This window comes from Pezoporus flaviventris, unplaced genomic scaffold, assembly GCF_033815535.1.
Source record: "Pezoporus flaviventris isolate CSIRO_AGI_PZ_B2104156 unplaced genomic scaffold, CSIRO_AGI_Pfla_v1 ptg000007l, whole genome shotgun sequence".
NCBI classification, from domain to species: domain Eukaryota; kingdom Metazoa; phylum Chordata; class Aves; order Psittaciformes; family Psittacidae; genus Pezoporus; species Pezoporus flaviventris.
Window position 1 is genome coordinate 25341797 of NW_026892555.1, and position 6543 is coordinate 25348339.

A 6543-nucleotide genomic window follows, 5' to 3' on the forward strand; every position below is an offset into this window, starting at 1 on the left:
TTGGCTGAACATACATCCAGTATATGTTCCTGGTTTGGGTCCAGCTTGAGGGTGTGCAGTGGGTGATAATTTGGCTTCTAATTACATCTGCTGTCTGGTTGATGAGAGGCCTATAGATGAGTGAACCTCATCCTTTTGCTTTTCCAATATTAAGTACCTGAAGTAGGTGATAAAGGACATGATTACATGATCCAAGTCCTGGGAGTCTGAACATCCAGTTAATTACATCAGTATTTGCCTTACTCCTGGAACTATTACATTAGCTTGACCTGGTATTTCCTTTATTTTCTAAAACATACTGTTGGGGGCTCACCCAGCTAGCCACTCACTCTGCTCAGCAGGATGGGGTAAGAGAATCAGAAGGGTGAAAGTGCAAAAACTCAGGGGTTGAGATAAAGATCGTTTTATAGGCAAAGCAAAAGCTGTGAGCACAAGCAAGGCAATTAACTGCATTCTGCAGAATTTCTGCTGCACGCTCCATTTTCATTCTGTGTGCTTGTGCCCTGTGGTTTTAATGTTTGGTTCACCAGTTTTCTGAGAGAACTTGTGCGCTGATTTTCTTTAGAAGGTTAAAAAAAGTTCAGTAACTGACGCCGCATCTAAGGCTTCTCTCATCTGCCTCAGGCCACAGCCTGCAAGCACACCCACCTTTCTGACAAAATTATGTTCTTCACCTAAAAATACATCTAAGCAGATGCTTAGAGATCTTAGAAGCTTCAGATCTTGTGTCTTGCATTTTTCTGTGTAACACAAAGTTTGCGGTTTTGTTGAGATTGCTTTTATAGCAGGTTATCTTTGTTCACATGGCTTACAGGAACGAGAGTCACACAATACATAAACTAAATGTACTTTTTATTAGCAAGGCTTTTAAAATACAGTCTTGCATTCAGCAGCTTAGCTGAACAGTTTAAAACAGATTGAATTACTCCACGCACCAGTAAATAGAAGATGGGTGCTGTGGGAACAATATGCTTAATTTTCAGTTAAACTCACACCAGTTTCAGTTGACTTTCCATTTTTCCGATACCAGCTGGGGAGGCTCATTACCTCTACTCCTGACGAAGCTCTATTCCATGCATTCACCACCAGCATCAGTTCCTAAGACAGTAGCTGAAGTCTCTCCCATCTCTCCTATTAGCAGTCCATTTTGTACAGGTGATTTCTCAGTCTTTATCTTCATGTTTTTCCCTTCCTCTCCCCCATAAAACTAGCCCTTCTCTTGCTCTGTTTCATTTATTGAATCTATCCTCACTCACATTTGGCCACATCTGGTGTTTGATTCACAAATTCCAATCGTGTTGTGATATCTCCTTAGAACTTAAGCCAGATGTGACAAAACCTGAACCACCTTCGTTACCCTTATTCTTCACTCTTCCTCACCCTTATTCTTCATTCTTCCTCTTACAATATTTTGATACCCACCACATTCCAGCAACTTAGTTCTAAAAACGGTAGACAAAATCAGACCTCCCTCTTTCCCTGCCGCTTGCTTTAGTGCTCTGCTCATAGCTCTCTGCCCCAGCTTTGACTATCAGAATCTCTCTTGAGCACTGGCTATAGCACCATATCCATGCAAACCAATATCTTTTCCCTCTTTCCGACCACTGCATCTCTCTGAATGCCTCTTCCTTCCCAGCTTGTTTTTAACTGACTTAAGGGTTCCCCACTTAGCAAACAAAAAAAAAAATGGCTTCTAGGTGAAACACTTTAAATCACAGAATTGTTGGAAGGGGCCTCTGGAGATAATGTAGTTAATATTTAGCTTTCAGGTGCTACCAGTTTTCAAGCTTAGCATGCACACCTCAGTTAGAGGTTTAACCTAACCAAAGCTGAGGTTCTGCTCACAAGTTGCTTGCAGCTCAGGAGAATAATTTCAGCCTATAGCAGCTGCTATGTACATGTTTACATTGATCACCTAAAAATAAAAAGGTATGACCCAAGTGTACTCTAGCAAAAGCAGGAAACTGAGACATGACACAAGGAAATGACATTTACACATGTCGTGGTTTTTGGTAGTTCCAAGTCTGGGTGTATCATGTCTGAACAAGCATACAGGTAGATGAATATAATCCTTTATCTCATTTAGGACTTGAATGCCACAACCAGCATACCAAGCCTAACAAAGAAAACGACAAGGTCTTAGCATTGACTTCCCAAATTGTGCCAGGTAGATGTAATGTGGCAGCATCAATTCTTGATCAGCAATAACTCAGCATTCACATAGAAGCTGGTCCTAGAATCTACTCTGATGAAAAATGAACCATTTGCCTTCCCAGACTACCTGCTGGAACTGTATCATATCTCTTGGATTGCCTTGACTCTGTATTTGTGGACAACTATTTTTTTCTTTATACACCGAGTTAAAAAAAGAATTTAAAAATGCCAGAATTCTGTAATAGTTTGTAAATATACAACAAATCTAGTTGTTAGTTTTCTTTATGCTGGCATGTCCAATCTTCCTGGTTTTGATGACTACTGATGACCACAAAGTTTTAAGACTTGGCTTTATGTGCCCTGTAAGTACTATATTGTCATTGTTAGAAAATAAGCTACCATGCAGTCAGGTGTAATGCAAGCTCAGGGTTAGGATTTGCTTGAGATGAAATGTTCTATTGTCTGCAAAGATAAAACCATCTTTAAAACAGTGCTTAGCTTCACTATAATTACTGTGTTATACTGTAAATGGTTCTCCCACCCCATAACCCTTGTTCCTTACACCAAATTCATCTTTGACCTCACAGTTCCTTGTGTAATTCAAGCTTCAAAAATTAGCTAAGCTGAACAACTGAGGTGTACTGTACCCCTCAAATATGATCTTTTTCAGTAAAAAAATATTCAATATCCTCACTTCAAATTTGTACCTAATGTCACCAAAACCTTACTTTCTCTGTCAGAGAATGTTTAAGTTTCCATTCTTTCTGCTAAAAAGAATCAGATATTATGGTCATTTCGGACAAAGCATGACTATTCTTTCAGGTTGGGAAAGGGAAAAAGGGGGAAGTAGATCTCCAAAAATCTCTCACATCAGCTGAGGTACCATGCTCACGTCTTGTTCTCACCTCAAAAAAAATCCAAAATTATGACAGGACATTGTTATTGTAAGGTTTATAAAATATTATCTAAATTAAAATGTAACAGTATAAACCTCTATTTTTTGTTCTATAAATTTTTCAAAATTAAATCATCACTATGTGGATGATAATAAAATTGAATAATCAGCTGCCTTTAAGGCATACCTGTGCTACCTCTTGCTGTTTAGAAATGTTTGGAAGGTAGTAGTTAGAGCGCGCATTCCACTATTACATGAAAATACCTGCTTGCTTTCTCAGAAGTGGAAAACATGATACCAGAGCAACCAGATCTCTCCTCTTGGCACACCACCTTACTGATGCAGTCCTACAGATTCTGGAGCAAATAAAATTGCTTCTAGTCCATATACATGTTGCACTTCCATGTAACTTCAGTTAATAGTCAGTTAAAAATATATGGCAACCTGTTGAGTAACAGCTCCAACACACACCTCTGAAGGTGCAGTGTATAGATGTTGACAGAAGAGCATGGGAGACCACCAGCCCATCAACACTGCATGGATTCACTTCAGCCCTACAGGTCTGTAGTTCACATTGCTCACATTTACTGCTTTTCCCCCATTGCTCCTTACTGGTCATCACTGGTTATCAGTGAGGACTCACCAGAAGTTTGTAAATTTGACACCCTTTCTTTCTATCTCCAGAGCAGTTGGCCTAAAACTGGGTTTTTCTTCCTCTCAAATGGATATGCCAGGTCGGTCGGCTCTGCCTCAAAGTTTGGGTTTTAATTTAATTTCCTCCTGCTTTGAATAAGTACTCTGAATTTCTGGCCCTAGCCTTGTTTTCACAGTTCTTGAGCTGTGCAGAGAAAGAAGGTACTGCCACCTCCTTCTACAAAATTATCTACAAAATTACCATCACTGTGAAATTCATCACTAAAAAAGGTGCCTCCACTTACCAGGCTAGAAAGAAGATACAGTGTACCCCCACAGTTGCCTGCGTGCTGCACACTAGGGACCTACAGCTGTGGGATGCACTTTGGTGTCCCTTACTCAATCCACAAGTGCTGTTTCTGGGAGCTATCCTCTTTCCATGCTTCCACTGGCAAGCGCAGGCCCAAGACAATGCATTTTCCTGAGAGAGAAGAATCCAGTGTTATTGTCACTACTCTCTGGATTACTTGCAGAAAGGATTTCTGTGTTTACTCACCAGGATGAAATTCAGCCTCACTTTTTGTGGATGGTATTTTAAGCAGAAGTCAGTCATCTACGTGAAAATAAAGAAGGCTGTGCTATTACCTTCATTAACAAGCACCTACTGTCAACTAATCACACATGAGGCAGACTGTTTGGAAATCTACTATGACAAATCTTAGTCCCAGTTCAGCAGCTGGATACTACTTAGCAGTAATTTAGCTAGGAGACACATTCAGCATTAAGGACCGAACACAGTTGTAAGAGACATTTTCATAGAATCACAGACTGGTTTGCGTTGGAAGGGACCTTAAAGCTCATCCAGTTCCAACCTCCCTGCCCCAGGCAGGGACACCTTCCACTAGAGCAGGTTGCTCAAATCCCTGTCCAACCTGGCCTTGAACACTGCCAGGGGTGGGGCAGCCACAGCTTCTCTGGGCAACCTGTGCCAGTGCCTCACCACCCTCACAGTAAAGTATTTTTCTTCCTAATATCCAATCTAAATCTCCTGTCAGCCATTCCTCCATGTCCTGGCCCTCATGCCCTTGTAAAATGTCTCTCTGTACATTTCTTGTAGACCCCCTTTAGGTACTGGAAGCTGCTTTAAGGTCTCCCCAGAGCCTTCTCCAGGCTCAACAAGCCCAACTCTCTCATCCTGTCTTCATAGGAGAGGGGCTCCAGCCTTTTAATCTTCATGTCCCTCCTCTGGACTTGCTCTAACACTACCTTTTAGAGCTACCTACCACTAGACTTAGAAAATACATAGTATGGGTTAGCCTATCTTTACAAATTCTATAAATCCAAATTAAATTCCTTTTGCTAAAAATTACATTGTCTGTATTTTGGTAACAAAGCTTTAGTAGTAAGCATACTTTTTAAATTCATGATGTTTAAAAGCATATCTTTCTCACTGAAAGAAGCAAAGTTTCCCTTCTGAGAACTTTTATATCATACAGGAAAGTCAAATGTTTTGTTGTTTTTTTTTTTTAAATCTGAGATACAAAAGTATTTCCTCAAAAGACAACTATTCAGTGCCAACACCAAATCCACAATATTGCTTTAAGTACAATACCATGTTTTAGGTAAAACTATCCCAAGGCAAAGCCTGATTTTTACATTTCTTTTTCTCATAAATTAACAAAGAGTCAAGAAACAGAAATTCCTCTCAAAATCAGAAACCCAAAAGTGAGAAAATCCATCCATGACTTCAAGCCCAGCAATTCCTACAAGAAACAGGATGATTTAGTAAAGCTTTAGTTGAAAAACAGTATTTTTATACTGGCTTAATAAACATGACCTCTGAGAAAACGTCTCTGCCCAAAGAAGGGGTCTCACATGCAATTTCTTATTTCAGAAACACTGGCAAGACTGGTAGAAGAAAATAATGCAGTTAAACCTCAAGGTGCTGTAATACTGCATTGAAAGATACCTCTATAGTAACAGGATGAAAATCTCTTCTACCAATTTGTCACTACAACACACACAGCTTGTAAGCAGCTGCAACAGCTGAGGCTAGAGATTTGGATTTTTGAAGCTACTTTCCTTTTTGCAAAGTAAGTGGTTAAGTAAATCGCTTCCTGTTTTCTTGGTATTTTAAATACTTCACACGACAAATGAAAAAGCAGTAACGTGCCATGGTATGTTGTATTTGGACACTTACATTGACACAAAACTGAAAGAATTTAATCAGAGCGCAGATGTATTCCCAATATATTAACTGCAATAAAGTTCCATAATCAAGTATTTAGCACTTGTAACACTGATTCTCAGTTAAAATTATTAGGTATTACAGGTTTAGGATGTATTTATATATACACAGTTTCTGTCAAAGAAGGGAAATTATAGAATCTCAATCCAATTATGAAGAAAATAAGCCTAGAATTTACAATAATTAAACCCAGCTAAAGCACCAGTATAAAAAAGTATCTTAACTAGTACTGACAATGAATGGTTAAATTCAACCATGTAGGCGATGCAGAAATTAATATGAACATTGCTTCATTTGTGTTAATTTTTCTGCTATTAAGTTGGCTCTAAACTAAAATTCAGTAGTAGCAGTAGCATCATTTCACAAACTTCTTTGGACTTCCATGGGAAATACAGTCACTTTAATCCTTGCATACTTTACCTTTTCAACTTCTAAGTCCAAAGCATGAGTAATTTACTCAGGTGCGTAAAGGTCTGCAGTAGCCACAGAACCCCATAATTCAGTAGGCACAGAAAACAGGCATTTATTGCATAAAGGCATCCACAACTTACTAGACAGCTGGGAAACCAGCAAGCACTAGCAGTTTCACAAAGTCTAAGCCTGATTTCCTTTT